The sequence below is a fragment of the Gouania willdenowi genome, chromosome 12 (assembly GCF_900634775.1).
Source record: "Gouania willdenowi chromosome 12, fGouWil2.1, whole genome shotgun sequence".
NCBI classification, from domain to species: domain Eukaryota; kingdom Metazoa; phylum Chordata; class Actinopteri; order Blenniiformes; family Gobiesocidae; genus Gouania; species Gouania willdenowi.
In genome coordinates this window covers 7,367,396-7,391,963 of record NC_041055.1, presented here as the reverse complement: position 1 = coordinate 7,391,963, position 24,568 = coordinate 7,367,396, and the positions used below count along the sequence as shown (strand labels likewise).

At 37.0% G+C, this 24,568-nt stretch overlaps 1 pseudogene; it reads right to left on the bottom strand.

Moving 5' to 3' along the window:
* The window catches only part of LOC114473366 (netrin receptor UNC5D-like), a 278,176-nt pseudogene extending 254,452 nt beyond the window's left edge, over positions 1–23,724 (bottom strand).
* Between the last annotated feature and the right edge of the window lie 844 nt (positions 23,725–24,568).

Genomic DNA, 24,568 nt, shown 5'->3' with positions numbered 1-24,568 from the left:
CATTCTCGGTGCCGAAAAATTCACTGTAGTAGGTTGGAAAATTATAGAAGACAACTGTAAAGCATGAAAATGCATCTAAACTACAAACAATACAGTCATGCTAGGTTATGTGGCTAGAAAAATATCTAAGATATACAACAAATGCCTCTAAAACCAATTTTTCCGTTATAAATAAAATCGCTTACAAAATGGATGAAGTTTGACACCCTAGTGCTGTTGATGCAGATTGGGTCGGGCAAGGCTTTCTTCTTTTCTCAAAAAAGCTTATTAGACAAAGATGAAATCCTAACTTTAGAAAGTGCCCTGTGGGCTTGAAACAAGTCTTTCATGGTCCAATGTCGACACAGAGGTCAACAATCGTGAAACCACAAAGTTTGTGGTATTATCTGCAGTTATTGGCATAAAAAAAAGTCTTAAATCTCTTCTTTTTACCCAATATTTTAATGGAAGATGTACAGGGCACAAGAGAGAAAAAGAGAGTTTGAGTCTAAAGTTTAACAACTTCAAATCTGACCCTGGTTTTCTCGCTATGTGGAAAAATTATACGCTACTGTTCGACAGAACTAAAGAAAAAACAGTATATTTTATTGCGGTAACCTTTGAGGCTTGTGATTGACAGCAAGTACGTTCATTATTTATCAAGGTTTGTGCCCTCACTTGCACTTTGTTTGTTAAAGAGCACTAAAAGCAACAGCTAATAGAAATAAACCACTTCAAAAAACACTATGCATCACTACCAAGTCGTGTAAAAAACAACCAAGACGTTGGACTTTGGATGAAGAGCAGGCAGCAGTAATTATTCTCCATCAGCTGTTAATCACCATGCATGTCTAAGTAAATCCTGCAGTACAGCCCAGGAACAAAAAGGGGCTCACATGCAGTAATTAAAAGTCTTCCATGTTTAAAGATCTTGTTAAATGGTTTCTATGGCTATTGATTAAATTAAAGCAGTCTCATTACATCATGGACATTAACCCCCATCAAAGGGAAATTGCTGAGCCAGAACAAAATTCCTTAAGATGAGACAAAGCCTCTGTGACTGCTGTCCTGCTGCAGGAGCTTTTAAAAAAAACAAATCTAGCGCTACTGTAAGTTTCATGACCTTTGTAGGCAAGGAGGGAGAAAGGTATTTCCTCTTAGTAAGAGCAGACAGCAAGATGTTCAAAATGTACCAATCAGCCACAAACTGATGACCAGTGAGAGGTGAAGAGAATAACACTGATCAGCTTTCAGACAGTGCAGATGTTTGTCACTGGATGCATTAGCTGGTCATTTAACCTTTTGCTCTCCAAGTAAACACATTATGCTACCTTAAGGGTTTTTGAGGGGGGGAATTCTGAAGGCTACATGACTGGGTTAGATTGTGTGGAGTAGACCGACTAAATGAAAGCAATGAAGCAGCGACAATCTTTGACTACCATGTGTCACTGAGGCTTTCCAGGGAAGAAAGGATGACCTAATATATTGCTGGTCAATGCAGATTCTGTTAAAAAAAGGAATACGTCACACATACTGTGGCGAATGAAGCAACATAACCATTTTCTGTATGTTATTTGGACCATGACTTTTCTTTTAACCTTCCTATTATCGTTTGGGTCAATTTGACCCCATTCAATGTTTATCATTCAAAAAATAGTTGACTTTGGGTTTTTTGCTTCATATTTCATGACTTTTCCTTATTTGATGTAAGATTGATTAAGCATAAAATAATCATCTTTTTTCAATGTGCTGAACACTTATTGCACGCATTCGTGTTCCTCTGGGGTCAATTTGACCCCAAGCTGTTTTAGCTGTGTAAAACCTGTGTCTGTGTACAGAGTTGATACATAAAAATAAGTAAATAAATATTTATGGATGTAGAAAATAATTGGATTAAAGATTGTCAAGACACACCAACTCTAAAAGAGATAGTTTGACCTGATGGTGGTGCTGCAGTAAAAGTCATATAATTGTCACGACCAATAGGGTTCATACTCTTGGTCATTAATGTCAGAAAATTTGAGAAGATTTGGATGAAAACTATTCAAGATAAATTAATACTAATTTAAAAGTCTGGCCTGATGGTGGCGCAAAGTCATGGTCTCATTATCAAGGGGTTACTTATGGATTTAATAAATAAAGTGCCTGACACAAAAACTTGGTCATCATATTTAATAAGGATGTCCCGATCCAATCACGTGATCGGAAATCGGGACCGATCATGTGACTTCAGACACGATCGGAATCGGACGTTATTTCCCGATCAGGACTCGGATATATATGTATGTATATTATCATTATAGGGGCGGGCAGTATACCCGTTCATACCAAATACCGCTATATATTTTCATTATGATGTACATTTTTAATATACCGCCGAATCGGTTTATTGATTACACAACTTTCGGAAACGCTGCACCGCGTCAGACCAGAGCCTTTCCAATGTTTCACTGCAAAGGTAAACAGTAGCGCTCTGGTTACGGTGTAAATGGATAAGAAAGCTCTGAAGCTGTAGAACTAGTAGAACATGATGACACAAAAACTTGTGTCAAAAAGAGGAGGAGCCCTGTTTGTTGATTGGTCAGCAGAGCAAGTTGGATGCAGAGCGGAGGTGGAGAGTTAGACCAAAGTTCTCAGACGTGCTCCCACACGTTTGTGAACAAAGGAGTTCAACAGCAGATAAATTCTTACATTTGTTTGGAAGAGACCAAACGTATCGTTAGCCTCTCTCGCAACTAGCCTGATGCTAGTGTGTGCGCACTGCGCACAGATGTTTGAGGGCGTGTTTGTGTGCTCCGCACAAGTGTTTGTTTGCGTGTGCATGCGTGTTTGTGTGCACGGGCTCGCACAAGTGTTAGTGTGATTTGCGTGTGCGCGTTTGTGTGTGAGAATAGACCAGGGGTCAGCAACCTTTACTCTCAAAGGAGCCATTTTGCCCAATCTCACCAGAATTAAAGTCCTTCTGGAGCCGAGAAAAAAAAAAAAAAATAAATAAAATAAACCTTCTCAATGCAAACAACATTCTATAAAGTTGAAATAATATCAAATAATTTTATGAGTTAATGAATTTAATTTCTTGCAACATATCAAGCAATCTATTTTCTTCCAGAATAGTCTTTTTGTTAGTTTTGTTATCTTACCAGGGATTTCATAACAACTTAAGGTTAGCCACAGGTGCAAGTTATTGCACAATGTGATTTATTTTTAGGTTAAATTTTTTTTATCCTAATTTTATTTCAAGTTAATGTCATTATTCATCAATACCCTCTGTAAGAAATAATAATTATTTTATTAAGTTTTTGAAAGCTATCTAGAGCCATTGCAAAAGAGTCAAAGAGCCACATGTGGCTCCAGAGCCGCAGGTTGCAGACCCCTGGAATAGACCATCCTACCTAGGTGAAGCTGGCCCCCCACCCCACGCAAAACTCTGAAAATGGTCTCAATCGTTTGTGCTGCATTAGTGCTGAAGAATGACGCGAATACTTTACATGCTCTGCACCTGCAATGCCAAAAAAATGAAGTTGTCATACTTTTCATCAAGAAAAACATACATTTCAATCTGTGAAACTAAATGAAGACAGTAAGCATTAAGAGTGCAGTTCCTAAAAGCACATTACTGGCCTTACTTTACAGCACTGTGACACTTATTTTCTTATTTGTTAACATGCCTGTTGAGTATTTTTTTTCAAACAATATGTTTATTATTTTTAGATTTTACAACACACAACAACGGTACAACCTAAAAATGAAAAAAATTAGATTGTGCTCAGAACAACCGAAGAATATTTGACCAGAGAGACAAGCTTTGATGTAAATTTTCTGTGTTCAAAACAGGGGACGGGACTTAGATAAGCAAACTGCTTCTCTCGTCTCCTTCTTCGGCATGTACAAAAAAAAAAAGTGAACGTAACCATGTCGGAAATAAACTGAATAAATAAAAAAATAAAACCTCAGACATATCCGTGTTTCTGTTTCTCCATAAAAAATGACAACTTACAAAAGTGTACAGAGATTTCTGTAATTCCAAGAAAGAGGGGACAAAAATGTAAATTTAAAAAAAAAAAAAAAGAAAAGAAAAACTTACAGTTACAGTCCCAAGTCCAGTGAGTCTCAAGAGTCCTCCTCATTATGATCTTTGGATAGGTCCAAACGTTCCACATATGTGATAAATGGTCTCCATACAGATTCAAACGAGTAATTTTTTCCCATCAAGAGATACATAATTTGTTCCAGTGGTAGAATTGTCAACATCGGTTTAGCCCATTGTCCAATACTTGGAGCCCTATAGCATATCCAGTTCTATGCAATCAGACGTTTGGCTTGTAGTATAACCATGTCAATAAGCAACCGTTCACAGTTAGTGTATTTCCCAAAATGACTTAAATGACTCTACATTCCCAAATGCAGTGGAACAGTGTACCCTTTTCTTCATTACATTTTGAACAAGTATCCGGAATGTCAGGGTTGTATTTATTCAATTTAACTGGAGTGACGTAAATTCTCAACCACTTATATAGTAATATCCTTAACCTTGAGTTAATAGCACAATTCATTTCTATATTAGACATTATTTAATCTTGCACAAAAGTCTAACGTGATTTTTTAAAAATGTATTGCTTGATTAATCAAGCTACGTCACAGAAGTGCTCTGTTTATGGTTGAATGGTAAAATAAGTGAATAAATTAAATAAGGCACATCCTGGATCTGTTTTTTGCTCTTTAACTTTTTAATGTATTATAGAAGTATCGGATCGGGACTGGGTATCAGCCAATTCTCAAAATCAAAGGACTCAGAGGCAAAAAAAAAAACCTGATCGGGACATTCCTAATATTTATAAAAATCATTTTCGGTTGGCAAATATCCCTGGGGTCAGATTGAACCCAAAGGTCAAATGTATTAGTAATATTTGAGGATAATAGGAGGATTAAATCTGCCTTCCAGAGTTTTTCCAGCTCAACCCAGCCAATATGGACAAAATGCCAGTGTTCAAGTTCTATAGATGATACATCCTATTGGACAGCAAGGATTGAAGTGTTCAGATTATATACAGGTACATCTAAAAAAATTAGAATATCATAAAAATGTTCAATTTTTTTGTCAATCATTTCAGAAAGTCAAATCCCATATTATATAGGCTCATCACAGTGAAATATTTCAAGCCTTTATGTTTTGAAATTTTTATTATTATGGTTTACAGATAATGAAAACCCAAAATTCAGTGTCTCAGAAAATTTGATTACATAAGATCAATAAAAAAAAGGATATTTTAAATAAAAATGTAAGGCTTCTGAAAAGTATATTTACTGTATTTCTGTGCACTCAATACTTGGTTGGACAACTCAGTACCTTTGAAGTAGCTGGCAGTTTCAGAAAGGTTGGTGACCCCTTATTTAAACTATGGGATGCACCAAATATTAGGTGGCCGAATATATTCGGCCAAATATTGCAAATAAAGCCACATTCGACCTTTGGTTTAGTGAGTTAAAAGCAAGTAGTGTGACGCAATCAAAACAACGCGCAGTGATTTTGAGTCGGAAAAGTGTGTGCGCGTTGCTACATAACCAGAGCAGCAGCAGGAACAACAGCTCCTCCACACAAACACAACCAGACTCTCTCCTTTCCGCTTACCGCTCTCCGTGTAAAAGTTGGATGCCGTCCAATTCCACAACTGAGTCCGTTGTTAGCGCTGTGAGCCACGAATCCGTAAACATCCCCATTGTTTCCTCCTCAGTTTACAAGCGATGTCGGGTCTCGCTGCATAGGCTGGTGTAGCATTAGCACAGAGTGCTAACAGCTGATGTGTGTAAACAATGAGTCCGTGGCTCCAAGCAGTGACTCCCAACATGTTCGGCAGCAGAAAAAGTAGTGTAGTTTGGGTGTCCAGTAGTGCAGTCTGCATTTACATATGTGTCAATAAAGTATAATATATATTCTATATTAAACCACAGTATTTGTTTTAGCTGTTAAATAGTTGGAGAGGGAGGAGCTCACATTCTAGGAGGCGTGTTAGGTGACGTCACCTGCCAACGTGGGCAAAATCCAACCATCTTGTTTAAAGCTGACTTTTTCCAAAATGTGCAATAACAAGTGAGGGAGGAAACAGAACTTTTTCAACTTTGGCCCTCTAAAGGGATGTACAGTATAGCACTGTAGCAAAACCATTATAAAGTGATTTTTTTTTATCATACCTCCCCTTTAATGCACTTTTTTTGGAATGCATGTTTTGTTTTATTTCAAGGCCTGCTTTTTTTGAAAAGCAAAGGCTACTGGAATATTTAAAAAAATGTCAGAATATTCAATAAACATTTACTTTCTTCAAAAAACATGTCTAAAAATTAATTCTAGGCTATTCATGCACTATTGAAAAAAAGTAAAAAACTTAACGCATTTGATATTTGGCCAAGCGTTTATATTTTATTCGGCTTCGGCCACAAATTTTCATTTTGGTGCATCCCTAATTTAAACTACACTCTCATGTTGTTTGAAAAGAGGCTCACCTATTAAAGTTTATTATACTTCCACATGTTTTCACACTTCTGTAGCAGCTATCAGCATTCACAACGCATTTTTCAAAATGGCTCACTCAGCAAAAAGAAAAAGAAACAACTCAATGCGTAAAAACAATCATAATGCACATGCAGGACTATTCATTCCGTGCTGGTATATCTCTGTGCCGCATTGAATGCTATTGTTGGCATTCATTGGCTCAGACTGGGGAGGCTGTTATTGACGGACTATAGATCAGGACCACTCCAGCCTGTGGGTTATTAGAGCAGCCAGCGGTTCAGACTCCTGCCCCACTGGTGCCTAATTGGTCCCCTTAGAAGCCACGCACGCACAAACTTTAAGATCACATTGGAAGAGAATACCATGAGGAAAGGACATCCCTTTGTGCCGGCTGCTTGCCATCGATTTGCTTTCTTCCAGACCACTTTAGTTTCTTTTTTCAAATTCATTTTATTTTACCTGCAAATTTACATCAGCTTGACTGCTCTTTGACTAAACCCTACAAATCAAGATAACAGGAGGTAAACAAAGCGGACAATGGCTGTAAAAAGCAGGGGATGACTTAGGACTGCCCACTGGGTAAATGGGTTTTTCCTCATTTGATCTGGCCTTGTTTAGGATTTACAGCCAGAGGAAAGATGTGCGCACAAAGGGAAAGGATGAAAAGAACCTCGACATTATCAGATCTCAAGATTACTGATTATGAGTAGGCGAACGAGTCCATGGCCGCTTTGCTTTCTCATTACAATCCCCTGAAGAAGAAAAAGAAAATGATTTTTTTCTCCCTACTGAGGTATCAAGGTATTGGACACGGTCAGCAAACACAATGCGTCGAGAAATGTCAACACAAGTCGCTGCTGCAACGAAAGCTCGTCCTTCTTATTTTCACATTTTAATTTGCTGCATTCTCATTTCAACCCGACGTTTCAATTTCAGACGCTTCTACCATTCAACGCTTTGAATGTCGGCCTTGTCAGTACACGTGTGCACTCTAGTCAAAGTCCTTGACAGCTTGATAATTTCATGAACATCCAGAAGAAACACAGCAGATATCTTATTCACTTATATGTAGCGTTTCCAAACAGTGAATTTTAACAACATGCAGCTGTTGGAAATAATATCAACACACTCGACACATGATGGTTTATTGAACATGAATATCTGCTTAGAATACATTAAAGATGACAACTCAGATTTTTCCCGGTAAGCTGTATTTAAGTGTACATTTGTCCCTCAATCAATTTATAATGCAGTTGTTATAACATAGTATCAAAAAGCATTGTAGGATCAATTATGTATCAAAGATATCTATAATGCCTAATTATTAATGTGTTCTATAAAACAAATTAAATACATTTAAACAAGGCTAAAAAGAAAAACTCTTTTTGGATGTTTATAGCTAGTGTAAGTATCATAAAAAAGTATACAAGAAATTAAAGCAAGTACTAAAAAGAATGTAGAAAAGAAAACCATATCTGCTTATATAAACAAATTACATACATAATGTAAGTATGGTTTAAATCAAGGGAACAGCTAATGAATAAAATAAAGGAGCATTTTAAAAGTATATTTAAAACACCATAAACTGCATTTGCTGGCATTTCCCCAGTGTAAACCATGCCCTTTGCATTTTTCTTCAAATGATAGACTCCTGCAGAGTCTGCAACACAGAACAGGATAAAGTGCAGAAAATTAATAAGTACAAGTTGTTAAAAGCAATAATGAAAAGAGAAGAAAATAATAACAAATCAGTATGTATCGTCGTCCACTTTTCTGTGATCACGTATAATGCACTGAAATCATGGAATCAACTTCCTGAAATGGAAAATTGTTACATGAACATACCCTCACCTGCATGTTTAGGGGAATTATCACGCGTTTTCACTGTATTTCTTCTTTAAACAGATGCGTTAACGTGTAGCAAACACTTGATACAAATCACACCAGCAACATGTTTTCAAAATTTTGAGAGATTTGATTTCTAAAGCCTAAAAAAATACAATTATAAACAAGATTTGAATTAAGCATTCTACGCATGATTTTGGGACTCTTGGTATGTCTTTAATTTTGTTAAATGAGGGAAATACGATTGGAAATGGAAATTGTATGGAAACGGATATACCGTGAAATGGAATTTTGAAACTTTAAAAGAAAATCTTAAGTATTAAAGGTTTTAGAATGAATAAATAAATACACTAATAAAGTCAGCCATGCCGAATCTTTCTAAAGGATGTTCATGAACATTTGTAACTGTTATGACTACTTCAGGAGATTTTCTGACATCAGGTATCATCTCAAGACTACTACCTTCAGTCCGTAGTTCCCAAGAGATAAACAAAATATATATGCATAAAAAAATAGAAAGCTGGACTGATGAAGAGAAATAGGATGCCGTCTCTGGTTGAGTTGCACCAACTGAAGCTGAAAATATGTACTCCTCTCAGCTTGTGCAACACAGTTTAAACATAGAAATGGAAACATCTACATGACATTTGCTCTCCAACAGCATCGCTTTGGAGTCGTTTCCGAATGAGCTGCCGCACTTGTGTTGATGAAAACAAATAATGGTGGAAACCAGTAAAACAACAATGCTTTAATGTGTTTTTAATAGTTCTGGGAGTTTGTAGTTTCGCCTGGGGCCATTAGGTGTGTTGTTTACATTGTAGCTTCTAGAAAAAATAACATTTTATGAAATGTTTCACAAAAATAAATACAAATACTCGAAAATGTAATATATCTCCAGCATTAGTTATGTTGCGTTTGTCTCTGGGATGGCTCTTTGCGCCACTACCATTTATTCTGTCAACATTTTCTTAAAGAGACTTTCAAATTCAATCCTTTGTGCCAATTGGGCTATGGACATATTTGAACAAACTGTAGTGATAATGAATGATCATAAAACAATATTTAAAAATCACAGAATTCCTTTTCGTGTCACTTCAAACATATTAGTAAAGTTCCCTCACTAAAGATTAAAACTGAAATTTGTTATAATCAAAGTAAGACAAAATGAAGCCTAAATAGGAAGAGCCATGTATTGATTCTGCCGTGTGTGAGGTGAAACAAAGGGAGTCTTTAAATGAATGTAGCCACATCGATGCACAGAATAGATGTTATCTATCTTCATGACAAAAGGGAGTCCTTGGCTGAAGGGGAACCTCATCAAAGTTACACATGCATAGCGTTGCAATGGTATACACTACAGACGGTAGGAGAAAAGACACACACAGCCTTACATTGAGGACTAACATTGGATTTCAACACTTGAAAATATTAAGTGGCATCAACACACAACAAATATGTATTTAAAAGTCCTGGAACGAGGCAGCAAGTATAATCTTCTCATTCATCTTTTTCATATATTTGCCATAAAACACCCACATGCTTCGATTTAAATGTAAATCCATGACATGTAGATTTTTGACCTCGTTTATATTCAAATAAAAAACATGAAGGCTAATGAAAGTGATCACCCGCTATGCGACGATCACAAGGAGGTCGAAAAGTAACAGACACCTCACACACGGGACAAAAGACATGTGACTGAGGAAAGGTGGTAATCAGAAAACCCAAGTAGTCATCGGCATAGAACACAATACGTCAATGCACACACTGAATCACTTAATGTTAACCATAGATGGTCTTTGTTATTTCTCACTTTCCTTTTTCCAAGAACAGAGCTTTCTAAGAGATTAAATTCATGCCACTTATGTTGTAGACACGTGGTGTTATGTGGGACTCTTACATGTCGAACATTCACAAAGGCTTTAAATGACCATTGATGAAGGCTGAGCAGTGTGAGTAACAGCCAGGCACAGCCTTTTCTGTAGCTTGTGGCATTACTGAACTTTCAAGCTGGAGGCACAGCCAAAGCAAACCAGACAAGAATACCCAAACAGGAAGTAGAAAATAGCCTGAACTGCAACACAAAAAAAGAACTCAATTCTTGGAAAGAATCAGGACAAAAGATTCATATTGCATCAAAAAGCTTCCCTTCTACACCTTATATCTTACTGCTGCGTAAAGTTAAAGCATTGGCAGCAGATCATTTTCAACAGGTCTACACTATCACATTTTAAACAGCAAGCACTCTTTAGATTGATCACCTTTTATATTATTCCACATACATTTCTACTCAAAATCTTTTTTGTTGATAGGAAAATAAGCATCAACCTTAAACATTAAAAATGAACATTTTTTTGTTTCTAATTTTGCAGTCATTTGTTGTTTTGCTTGTTATGTATATTATTCTATCAATATTTATTTTTGTTGTGGACTTGTTTTTTTTTTTTGTATTTATGTTGTCCTTTTGTGTATTATTGTTGTCATTTTGTGTATTTTCTTTGGGGGTTGCTCAAGATTAGGCCAAGTGCTGCATTTAAGCCACTAGTTGCCCATGTCTTAATAATTAATAAACCATCAAAAACACTATATATGTTGAATACCATCCAGGTTTTTATTCTAGTAATTATATATATATATATATATATAAAAAAAAAACACAAAAATCACAATTTTAAAAAAAACAAAGGGGAAAAGGGGGAGATGATAGTAAAAAGAAAAAACTCAAACTTTGCAATAAAAGGTGGATGAACGAGATGAGAAAAGAAGAAGAGAGGATATAGAAGGAGAATTTGATCGTGGAAAAATGGGGGAAAGCAAATACAAAGATGACAATAAGCGAAACAGAAACAAAAAGAATCAAACATTTGCGTTTTTGTTCCCTTGAGTGACGATTTTCTCTCTGCACGTTTCAATCAAATTGGGATCCTGGACGAGCCCCCAAGTATGATATTAAAAAAAAAAAATACATATTTCTGTAATGATAAGCAACGTATTGGATCCAAATTCACAAAGTGATTTCAATTATTTTGTTGTACAAGGAACAGCAACCTCTGAAACACAGCTGATTCTGTTCAAAAAACAATGATTGAAGCTATGTTTTGTTCAGTCAGGAAAACCCATTGTTTTTGTGGAGATGCCTTCTTGTTGTCCTTGAAGACTGCTTCACAAAGACGTGTCTTGGGTCTGGGAAATATAATTTATGATTATGCAACATAAGTAAATACATCTCTTTATACAAGTACATTAGCCTTTATTTTCCTGTCAGTACCTTTTAAGCAAGACAAAAACCCTTTGGACCATGGCTTTGTATAACACATACTGATAATGACAGATAAAAATTATTAAATCTCACATTTAATCCTTTGAAATTAAGATTCTTAACATCTAAGTTTTGAAAACAGTTTATGGCTGTTGGGGTCTCAAGAAAAAGCAAAGAGTACCAATCCTTGCCGACAGCTTCATATTTTTTTTTTAACACTTTCATCTTATTTTTGCTTGACAGCCAAACATTGATGGACGTGCTCACTTTAGCGTTTGTATGAATGAAAAATCTACACACACCGAAACCCAACTTTAATCCAAAGTCATTAAATATGTATTTGCTTTTGATTACTCTTGGAATTAATTCATCACAGCGCAGTGACAGGTGTTAGATGGCACTGACAAACTGCTGTTGCACTTACAACACGGGGGAATTATTCACGTATTCTGCACTGTCTCCGTCCTAACCGGCCATATACATCCTGTTCGACCTCTTTCCTCTCCTTCAGCGGGCTGAGTTGAGAAATGACACCCGAACCCAAACATTTGTCACAACAACAATCCAACGAAACAGAATTACATGGAGAGCTACTGCATGGGAGGGGGGACAACACAAAAGTTTGAAAGGACAGGGTATTTATGAAATAAAAGCACTTCAGAGGAAACCGCCCGTGGGTAAAAAGCGGGGAGCTGCCAGAGAAAACGTGTTTGGCATTGAGGTGAATGGTGTGTCTGGTATAGATCGAGCGTTTGTGGCGATGCCCTTGAGTTGGCCAGCGAGGCATTGAATGGTGCATTGGATATGGGCAGTTATCTCCAAGGCTTCCCTTTCACTGTTATTAGAGAGCGCATGACAGCAATGCTAGCTCTTATTGACGAAAGGGAGCTTCAAGGCTGTGAGGCATATCTGCAGGAGGCACAATGAGACGGTAACAGCTGACACCCTGTCATTCTCTGCACATCTCAGCATAGCCCGGAGAGGCACACGGCAGCACAGAACATGCACAAAAACAGTGTAAGGGCTATGCAACACAATAAAAGGGTATTTCAAACACATTTAGTGTATGGCACACAGCATTCTTTCAAAGGGTCCCTCCGCCTCCGAGTCTCCTTGTAATTTTGACTGCAGAACAATAAAACATTTACTTAGAATTTCATACAATTTTACTTTTTGTATGAAACTGAAAAAACTGCATCTCGATTCAAATTGCACTATGAAACATAAGGAGAACCAACTAAAACGCAGCACTGAGTAAATGAGAAGCAATGGACAAATACTAGTCTTACAGTGATTAGGACAAGGTTTAAAAAGAAAAGTCTAGAAATATGTGTGCCCTTTATTACTGCTTCAGAGCCATCAAAGGCCCAACATTTAAATCAGATGAAGCCTTTTGTTTGTATAGTTTCATTTTGGGAGATTTTTGGCTCCCAATGAGAAAATTTACAAATACTTACCAGATCGTATTCGTATATGCAGAAAAGCCTATTGGGGGAATGTTGACGACAATTTGGCCATCTGGTGACCAACTATGGCCATTTTGTATCTTTTAGTCTTGATCTCAATCTCGTCAAAACTATTTCATCTGTAGCATTTTGTGGAACAATTATGCCAAGGTATTGGAAGAACACAGGTGTACCAACACCAATCAAAATTTTAAGATGGAGATTTTCAAAGTACAAATAACCCTGTAGCTTACATAGGCCTGTGATAGCAGTATGGTCAAATTATCCTGGATGGTAACCAATTTATCTATCCGATTGAGTTTCATTTTCTTTCCCTTTTTTGATGTAATTGACATAAAACATGTCCTAGAATGGTTCGATTTTTTTTCTTTAATAGGAATGAATTCAATTAAATCTTGTTAATGTTTGCTTATTTTTACAAAGCACGGGACGAACCAATATGCTCAAATCACAATCGACCAATCTCGCGAGATCTCATAGTGCAAGATTTTGTGCGAGATTCTAGACTTCCATCTGTTTATCGCAAACAAAACCTTGCTTCTTGGGGTGGATTGATACACTAAGTTTAATATACAGTAAGACAGTCAATAATGGGCTCGCGGTAAGAATAGGATGGATTTCGAAAAATAAAAGGACAAAAAAATGCAGTTGAAATAAAAACCAGGATTTTATTCAACTTTAACTTGCAACATTCTTACTCTAGGTATGAAATTGTCAACTCAATAGGAATATAAAAAACAAAATAAATCCTTATTCTGGTATGGAGTAGATAGTGGTGGATTTTAATTTTGGGGTGATAATTCTGTGACTTCAGTCCCTTTTTATGATCGTGGAAAATCGGAGGCCCTGGATACTGTTCAAGTAGGGCCTATCCAGGCTGAAGTCTGGAAATTAAATGTACATAAAACATACATTTGTATATTTATTCAAACATTTCATAAACTCAATTCCACTGAATCTTTTCATTTATTTTAATGTGTTTTCATGAGTGTCTAAATTATGACCACACTATAAATGCTACAAACAAAATCCAATATGAGGATCCATGCCAACAAAACCAGATCAATACAGCCTCCGTAAATGACGACTTCAGTAATATTTCAACGCTTAATGAAGATCCCACAACAGAACAAAAGGAAACCTGCTGCACAATGGGACAAAGGCTTCATGGATCCATTTGAAACCATGGGGAAGAAATATGACATTACATCAACAGGTTTATGAAGGAGCCATTGTTTTTTTTATAGGTGCGGATGAATGATTGTGTTACAATCAATGCATGCTGTCCTGGGAATTTCACGTATAAAAGCTAATTTACTGAGAAAAGTCTCAACGCATTATTATCCAACTGAAATAAAACAGCAAAGTGATCACCTCATCCAAGTCGAGCTTTATTCATAAAGGAATCTATTCACTTCTGGGCACAATGTATTTTTCAAAAATGTCCACACATTTGATATGATATACTGTTTCTCTTTATTCGTAATGGACATCACCACCTTTCTTTCTATGCTCGTGGATGAACGTGGAGAAGAAATGACGGGAGCAGTTTTGATGGCCTGGATGGAGAAATGGGTTCCCTCTGAATAATGCAGCAGAGAAACTAGCCAATATGACCAGCCTGCATCATCCAATTTCCAACAGAAGAAAAACCACTGTGGATAGCAGCACAACTGTGCCTGTGAATTCACATCATGTGAGATGTCAGTTAAATCAAAGCCGGAGCGCGAGAGAGATTTTGGCAGTCATTTTCTTTTTTTTTTTTTTTTTTCTTTTTGGGGGGGGACATAAATAATACATTGCAGAGATGACTCCACTGCCCTTTATCATTTTCCCCCAGCCATATCACATAGTCCACCCAGGATAGAGTTTGATCAAGTTCTACATAAAGTACGACACCAGACATTTCATCTGCTCAAGTCAAAGCCCTAACGCACTACATGGATGGTTTGTGTTTCTCACTTAATTTTACTTTATTCATAATGTTGAGTTGTACAAGATGTACTTGATGCATTTGTGGATACACGCGGAAATATAAAATGTATTCAAAGTAAAATTCAAATTTAAAACCAAGAGATTTTTTGGCCTCTATTCATTTTGTATATACAGTACAGGCCAAGATTCAAGTTATAAACCAACAGACACCATGACCTAAAGGTTGATGACAATGAATATGCTTTAAAGTGCGTTTGTTTATTTGGTTTAAATTAGGGATGGCACGATGACCACTTTTCTGTTCTGATACCAATGCGCTAACTGAGTATCTGCCGATACCCTTTTTACTTTTAAAAAGGGTATTGGCTAATAACTATAAAACTGACAAATATAACTCTTTGGCTCCAAATTTCAGACTGAAAACACATGAACCTATTGTCCAGTCCTTCAACTCAAAGGAAATATTAAACTTCAGTCCTCATACAATGGAATGTCTCTCAACTAAGCCTACGTTTGGAAAGTGAGAGGCCTGTTCTTCATGATGGAATGTATTATCTTTCATCAGCTGTTAGTTTGTTTCTGCTTTCAATCACAGTGGTCCTTATATTTAAAGCAGCACAGCCCGCACGGAGCCCCCAGAGGCTGAGGTGTGGACACAAAGTGGTCAAACGCCCTCATTATTCAGGGCAGTGGTTCACTAAGATTACCTGCCTGAGTGAAGAAGTGGAAAGGGAGCCGACAGAAAAAGCTAACTTAACATCAACGTGTCTTTCTGACTTGGTGCGACTTGGACGTGCAGCCCGTTGACCAGTGCCTTCCGGAGCTTTTCCACAGGCTGCTGCAGTGTAAAGCTAACAGTTAATAGGTTGGCCTGCCTCTCAAACCTACGAGTGTGTTCAACATGTGGTCAACTTAACAAAATAATCAGATGTCATTTTGAATCTGTGAACATCAGCTGAGAGGAGAAGCGTTGCTTAACTCACTTACTGCTATTAACGCATATTTGCGTCAACTGTGTTTTTTTGGCTCGGGTTGCTAGGAGACAGTGTGACGGAGTTCTCCTGTGAAGATCAGCCTTGTACTATGGTGTAGTGACCAACTGGAGGGATGTAGGTGGAAGCAGCGCACCTTTGGATGAGAAATTAGTTGTGATTATCACCATCGATGGAGAGGGACACAGGGATGAAGCAGAAAATGGTGCTACGAGGGAAGACGCTGAAGCGCCCAGCAGCTCATACTCGACCAGAGCATGTGTGGAACTAGACCATTGAGAGTGTTGCAATCAGGAGACAAAACAGTCAACAAACAGGGACAAGCAAGTTAACTCTGCATGTCTCGTTGGAGGAGGAAATGGCGCATGGGGGAACCGAGGGGGTGAGAGACTTGGAGCAAGGCCAAAAACAGTAAGAAATCCATTCAATTCTGACCCAGATCTCAAAACACTAAATTTCGCCATCAAAAGTGTGGTCTTAGTGTTGTTTTATAGAAGGAAACCAATGTTGAGGTGTTACTAAAGCAAAAAAAAAAAAATTGTTTCAAAGTCACTGACAGGATTTTTTCAGAAAAAGCCTGTTTTCTCAGCTTTTTGTCAGAAACTGGCAATTTGTGTGAAACTTGCCTCTATTCAACTAATGATTACGGAAGAACAAAACAAGCTAAAAACACTTTTTTTCTGATGAAAGTAGAGAATAATCTTTCAGAATTTGGTTTCAGATTGTCAAATATATGAATGAAATAGCTGATAATCAGGCATACACATTACCAGCCGTGTGTGGTAAAAACACAAATGTTTAAAAACCTGTTCACGCAGTAGAGCACTAGCATTGTGTCTGATCTGACCTGGAGCCTTCACAAGTTGAAAAATCGTTCTAGGGAGTAAAGTCCATTTCATAATCCCCTATCGTAGCGCACGGTACCATGCTGTCCTCTCCTAAAAAAAGTTCTTAACACTGTTTTGATTAGCTCTCTCTTGTGTCCAATTCAAAGCAAGTACATGCAATGGATATCAGTTGTTGGTAACTGAACATTAGAGAGTGCGAGTATATTAGGCAGGTATCGGCCCATCCCAAGTTTAAAAAGAACAGTAACGAGCTTAAACTTAAAGGGCCAATGTTGCGTTAAAACAATATTTCTGTGCTTAAACCCTCTGGGGCCGACGGACGCACCGGCACGTCCCGATCACATGATTGTATTAAAGAGCCAATAGCGGAACAGTGCAGCGTCCTCCGTTTCAACCCGTGTTTAAAGTGCGGATGTCAAACCACAAACCAGTTTTTAAATCATGTTGATAGGCCAAATAGAAGTGGAGTTATGAGGGAAAATGTGCGTGTTTTTTTGGGACAATTTCTTGAGCTATCAATGCTCCGTGCAGGAAGACCGCTGCAGAGCGCGTCTAAAACGAAAGCAAAAGTGTTGTGCAGCAAGAAAGAACCACGCTGAAATCTCTCATTATTGCCGTTTCCTATTGGTTGAGAAGGCCACTGTTCAATCATAATGTCCACATTTAGCGGGATTTTGTTTTCAAGCGACAGGTAAACAGAGACGGAGAAAGGGAGGGTGAGTTGATTGATTTGTATTTGATTCATACTTTTTTGTAAATAGTGTACAAAATCACCTGAGACATTGCTTCCATTTCACTGTAAATAGCTATATACAACTGTTTTTTGATTCATCTGTATATAAGTTTTTGAAATATATAGTTTAGATTTGCTATACAAGCAATAAAAATGATTCGTTAAAAATGTTTGTGACTTTTATAGTAAAAAAACTAACTTTTTCCCCATTCGAATTTTAGTTTTCATAGTGGTTTTAGATCCACTGTGTTAATACAGTATGCCGTATTAAAGAAAATACTTCACTACTGAAAAAAATGATACCAAACATGCAATGTTTATGGATTTCCTTATATGAAAATACAAAGGTAAAAATCAAACAATGAAAAAACAGCAAAAACATCTTAGGCCCCAAACATGATAAAAGTGCTATTTGGGCTTCAAACACATGCCCAAAGTGTTTTTTTTCATTGATTCCCTCAATCGTTAGAGGGTGATTTACTCCATTCTTACTACAGGGTGAGCCCAAACACCTCGCTCCAATTTGATGACGCATTCCCACTTTGATGATGAATTTGACGTGGCACTGAGCTGGAGAAGCCGCGCCTCCAGGAAGTTCTCTGCCGTGATTGACATCTAAACAGACACGCCCACAAAGGTGAGCATTGCAGCATCCTTCGCGCAGTGCTATGTATGTATTTTCTACAGTCTATGTATGTATTTTCTACAGTCTATGTATGTACCGGAGAACGCCCCGCCCCCACGCTTTGTCTCGTGTTCATAAAGCAGCATGAGCTCCGCTATGGAGTGGGTGGGAGCAGGGCAGGCCGTACTCTGGCCCTACGTCACTGTGCCGTGAGGAGAAAGTCAGTGTCCCGTCCATAGACACGCCCACTCATGAATATGCATAAGTGGGACGCAAATCAGCCTGTGTGTGTAGAGTTGCTCAGAAAGTGACTTTTCAGTGGCTAAAACTCTGGAAAACAGGCGAGTTTGGGAAAACAAACCTCAAATATTATGTTTTTGGGGTTTTTAGAACAAATGGAGATGGGTGAAAAATAGCATTTCAACTTATTGAAACTAAAGTTGAAACCTCAAGTAAATAGTTTTAATGTCAAGGAGAACTGGCTCTATTTTGAGCTTCTCCTAACCACTCCCTCTGGTCTTTTCTGTTTGGATCCACAAACAAAACAAGAATCTTTAGGTCTGTACTTATTACAAAGAAATTAACTTTGATATTGCTTCTTTGCAGTTATGTTTCAAAAGCTTTTTGGACTATTATGAAGCTCAAATGCAGGCATTGATAATGATTGCAATGATTTGTTTGCAATAACAAAAAAAAAGCAAAACATAAATGCCACTTTTTCATCTAAAGCCCCACAAATGGCTTCATAAGACACACTCGAAAGAACACATTAAAGGCAATCACCAATGACTCAATGCACAAGAGTCATCATTATGAAGATTATACATTTGCATTGGTTTTAATGGTGAAAGCATTGCATTTTCCCCCAAATCACTTAAATACTAAAGCATGGCCATAACTATGTACATTACTCACTCTAAAAGGTTATGTTATTATTTAACTATGGTCTGTTTTTAATGCACACTTACATTTCATATTTTCAATGTTGGATTGTGTCATATTTGGTTCTACAAAAATGTATGAGGCAGCTTTGATCAGAAATGCCTCCCTTCATGAATAGTCTTAGAGAAACGCATTTACCAGATGAATAAAAACAAGCCTTTTCAAGCCCAAGCTCTCTATTCACAACAGATCACTGAAGTTCTGAGTCTACATTCAAATGAGACCCACTTGAATAAGAACATATGTCTGCTAGAACAGACTCGGCACCACAATAATGCTGCTGTTGATTCAAGCCTGCCTGGATCCACCTGTAGACACTATACATGTTTTATTATTGATCTAACTGATGTTTTAAACTATATGCTGATAAATGAGTGATGATCATTATCCATTAGAAGACAAAGTATACGATAGATTTACTGAATTTTGACAGGTCATTACTAGGGGCTCAGATTTTCCGCTATCGTGAAATACTCTTGGAAAAAATGGAATTCACGAAACGGAAATGCCAATATTGTTATTCTTTTATTAACTTATTTAAATATTTTTTTTTAAACAAATAGAAGCTGAAATTGCAATATGAAAGTGAATTTACTCTCACAAGCATGTTTTGGGACAATATCTCGTGTTTACATGCAATCATACATTTGGACAAAGAGAGAAAAATGTCAATTATTGCGTAAAATATGGCGTAATATGATGCGATATGACAAAGTTCTGCTCCGGAAATGAATTTTGAGACAACACATTTAAACACACTTTTCTATTGTAAAACAGGTGGTCTAATCAAAGGGTTCTCAACCGTTCTCACCCTGGGACCCACATTTTGCCACGGTCATTAAATCGAGACGCACTTTTTTTTCTTTTTTTTTAAATTCAGCCAACCAAATGAATCAAAAATAGCTGTTGAAAACTCATTAAATTAAATTTTATTAATGTAGCGCAAGTTACAATAGTCATTTCAAATCTTTTTTAAAACATATATATATATATATACAGTATATATTCCTGTGCAACAAACTTCATGCCTGTCAAAAGAAAAGTTTATTTCAAATTAAAAGACAAGTCCAACATGAAAGTTATCAAGTATGTAATTTTAAGCAGCTAGGTTAGGGGACCCACCAAGTGATAATCACTGGTCTAATGTATAGCAACTTTTGCAAATGGGACGTCAAATCTTGCGTAATTTCAACGTGTCACCCGGTAGAAATACACAAATAACAACAATAGTTAACTGTATTAATGCAGTTTTGGCACAATTTCGGGATGTTTAGTAGCCTGTAATGACATCTGATTAAGGAAAGCTGATGAAACAAAAAAAAGGGTAAACTGACACGTAAGTAGGTAAACTCAATCAGAATTTGGGAAATTTTTAAATAGAAAATTGGAGCCTCTACATTACTGACGAGGGGAAAAAAACCTCCTGCACGGCAGTGAAGGGTTAACGCACTGTTCATGTATGTTTGCATGATGGATATAAAGCAAAGCACACTGCACCTTCATGTACTATAATATGGTTATCTTCCACCAAGCACAGGTCACTCCTGTCTAATACCATGCATGGAAATGAAGCCAGTGAGGAAAAAGCTGGTGGAATAAACACAATTTGCAGCACATTTTGAGAGGTTCACACTGATGGCTAGTCAGAATCCTGTAAGAAAAAGACAAGAGCCTGCTGATCCACACGTGTAAAGTTGCCTCTAAGATACTTCTTCACGCCTAATCTGATATTTATGCTATGCAAATACTCGACAGAGTTAATTTTGAAATGGAATGCAAAAATGAAAACCTCAGGGCTACTGGACTAATTGACTTGCAAATGCATCTCTGTAACATTTGTGATCTGAAAGGAGGTCCAAAGGTCAAAGTAGATTCAACCTAAGATGAAATCAAACCAATCGTTGGCAAAAAAGGTTGGAAAAATTGCAGAATTGCCACCCGGCAAAAAGGTTCTGACTGGGAAACGATTCAGGTTGTGAAGGATGAGTGGACATGAACAAGCTGGAGAATGAGCTGTAAGTGGATTTAAGTTAAACGTAACATCTTTATGTTGCTTTCACCGCAGTTATAATTTACAATATTAAATTAACCTCTTGAAGCAGTGCCTAGAATGTCTCGATGCTTTCTGTGCAACACGCAGAGAAGATACATTTTCCAACCAAAAACGCATCGTGAGAACCACTCACTCAACCTCTGACCCTTATGAAAACATTTGTACCATTTATTAGTAACAGGAACTCACAAGTGAAGCTTTAAAAAGTAAAAGACCTCATGTACGCTCCATTGCCATGGACTATACACATACAATACATCGAGTAGCCAGTATACACTGTACTGCTGCTGCATACATGAGCAACTGGCGCCACATGCAAAAATACATAACTCCAGAAAAACAGACAAAATTACAGAGAAATACACAACATGACAAGAAAAACTGAAAATTTACTCCAAAAACACACAAAACGGTAACAAAATAAATAGAACCAGAGCAAATACACACAATATTAAGAAATACACAAAGACTCCAAAAACACATGCATTGTACAGAAATAATAAAAATACATAAAAAGGAAAAACCATACATGACGACAACAAATACATGAAATGCCTCCAGAAAAGAGATACAGCAAACAGAAAAATACAAAAAAAAAAAAAAAAAAAAAAAGATACTCAAACTACTACAAAAATAAACGAAGCAGAAGAAATACACAAAATGACTACGAAAATACAGTTAATAAAAAAATTTAAAAAACACACAAAACTGTACTCTTAAAAAAGACATATCTTTGTTGTTTCCTGTGTTAATGCTCAGATTGGTCTTTAATCTAAATACTAACATAAATGTTGATATTGTGACCCTGAGACCAGAGGATCACATTTCTCTGCTGGACTGTAAATGAATGACCAGCCATTGTAAGACTGCATGAACTTTATCTTTAGGAAAAAATAAATAAATCACTAAATCATTCTTTCATTGCATTTTTAATTGGGGAAAAATCTCACAGGGGAGCATTGGTGTGTTTTATCTCATGATTGCTCATTGATGTGATTTACAATCAAATTGTATGTGATTTCAGAGAACTTTATGTCAGCGCAAACACTAAGCACTTTGAGAAAGTAGCTTCAACACAAATACGATGAGTATCACGCCATCATTTATTCTGTGAAAGGCTGGAATTTAATTGCTTTTAAGGGTACATGTACTTTTTTGAGTACATTTCTAAATAAGTAATTTTACATGTACTTAAGTACGTTTTAAAAGACGTGAAGTAATTAGTTACATTCCTACACCTAACCATTACTGGGTAAAATGTAATTTTTGTGTTTTGAAAATGATCAACGCCACGAACATTGAGAAACTACAAAAAATGAAATGACAACAATCAAATGCCTCACGTAATACACGGCGCCAAAACAGCATTTAATATTGGTAATTTTCTCAATTTTAGAGTTCATAAAGTTAGCTATACTTACAGCCTGAACATTTAAAAAAAATATATAATATACATTGGTGTTATTTTAATTTTTAAATAATTCTAAAATGTTAAAAAAATCTTTCATTCTATACTGATTTTATACAGATTTCAAAATAAATTAAGTAGAAAGAGAACCGTGGCAGCATTTATTACCAAAAATAAATGTGAGTACTATTTAATTGAGCTATTTTATTACGTGGACTTGAGAAATACACTCCAGAAAAAAGATAAAATACAAGAACAAAAATAGAGAGGCCCAAAAAATAAATAAACAAAGCAAAATAAATACAGTAACTCCAAAAACATACTATTAATAACACACAAAACAACAAACATACATGACAGAAAAATACAAGACTTAAAAAAAAAAAAAAAAAAAAAAACGAGGAGGGGTATAAATGACATTCTATGTATGAATTGCTTGTACTAGACTACATGTTAAATCAACTAACAGTACTTCAACTACAGTAGGATATATCAGTACTCTTTACACTGCTGGAAATATGACAAGCTACAAAGATGGGGTTACCTATAAAAGCATGTGTAAAGCTAGAAATGTGTAGTTTATTTAAAGTGTACATTTGGAGAGCAAACACGCGGTTCACAGTGCTCACCTCTGGCCAACGTGGCTGGGACGGACACACCAAGAAGAAGCGCAAGGATGGGAAAAGTCAGGTAGCATCCCCGGAAACACTGTCCCATCACGGCTCGGATGCTCGTCGCCCTCCCCATCGGCTCCGGGGGCACCGGCCGCAGGTCTGGAGCATCTGTGGTTCACAGGAGACTCCCAGAAAGCACGGTTCCCGCTGCCCCTCCTGCCCAGGTGTGGGTGCGGGTGAGGCGGGTTGAAGCTGTGAAGGCTCCGCGGAGGAAAAGCGTCCGTCAGCCGCTGCGCTGAGTCGCAGTGAGGACGGAGGAGGAAGAGGAGCGGTGAGCAGGCGGAGAGGGATTAACAAGACGGAGTCTGCTCCAGCCTTTCACACAAACAGAGACAGAGAGAGGGAGAGGGAAGGAGGAGAGGTTTTAAACCCCTCCAAGACCTGTTGAGAAACACAGAGGGTCGTGATTTAACAGCGCAGAGCAGAAAACAGCCGTGACAGGATGATCGCTCACACACACACAATTAAAGTCAGGTGTGTTCCTGAAAAGAGGCGTGGTCAGGGGGCGTTCCCGATGCAATAAGAACGCAATACGATGTTTTTTGGAAAGAAAAAAAAAATACACAAAAATGGCAGTTGGAAAAAATAATCGTGCTATTATTTGCCTTTAACTCTTTACATATACTTATATAACAGTGTTAATAATAGTTTTAAATTTTTGACCAATAGAAAAAAATACATGTGAATGAAAACTACATCAAAAGTATATACTACATATATTATACACTACATATATTAATGTTAGATTTTTTTTTTTGTTAACCAATAAAATCGAAATAATGTTCACGTGATGAAATCCAATGAGAAATGGCCCATTCCATACTATACATTAAACGAGTACAATTAATATATACTGTCTACTATATACTAGTATGATTAGGAGGATGACCGTTTCCCCTGAAGTATACTTCTTAGTTTCCCAAAATGCATTGACAAAAACCTGAAACACACTATGGTTAAATATATCCGTTGATTCACCACCTTTGAAAGTTCGGAAAACATTTTAAGCGAGAAAATGACCAAGTAGAATGTCAACATGTGGTCTTTTGATGCATAAAACTCACGTTAACACATTCCCTGCCGGTGTCACATACTGAGTTTACCTCCGTACTGAGATTATAACCCTAACATAATCCAATAAACAAATAAAACACTTGTCCGTTCACTTTGAAAACAAAAATAGACAAAAATAAATTGGTTTTTTTAGCAAAAATTTATTTTTCGGTAGTGCGCGCATGCGCATATACAATCGCAGTATGATGTGAGCTCAGTACATGACACCGGCATTTCAGAGATTTTTG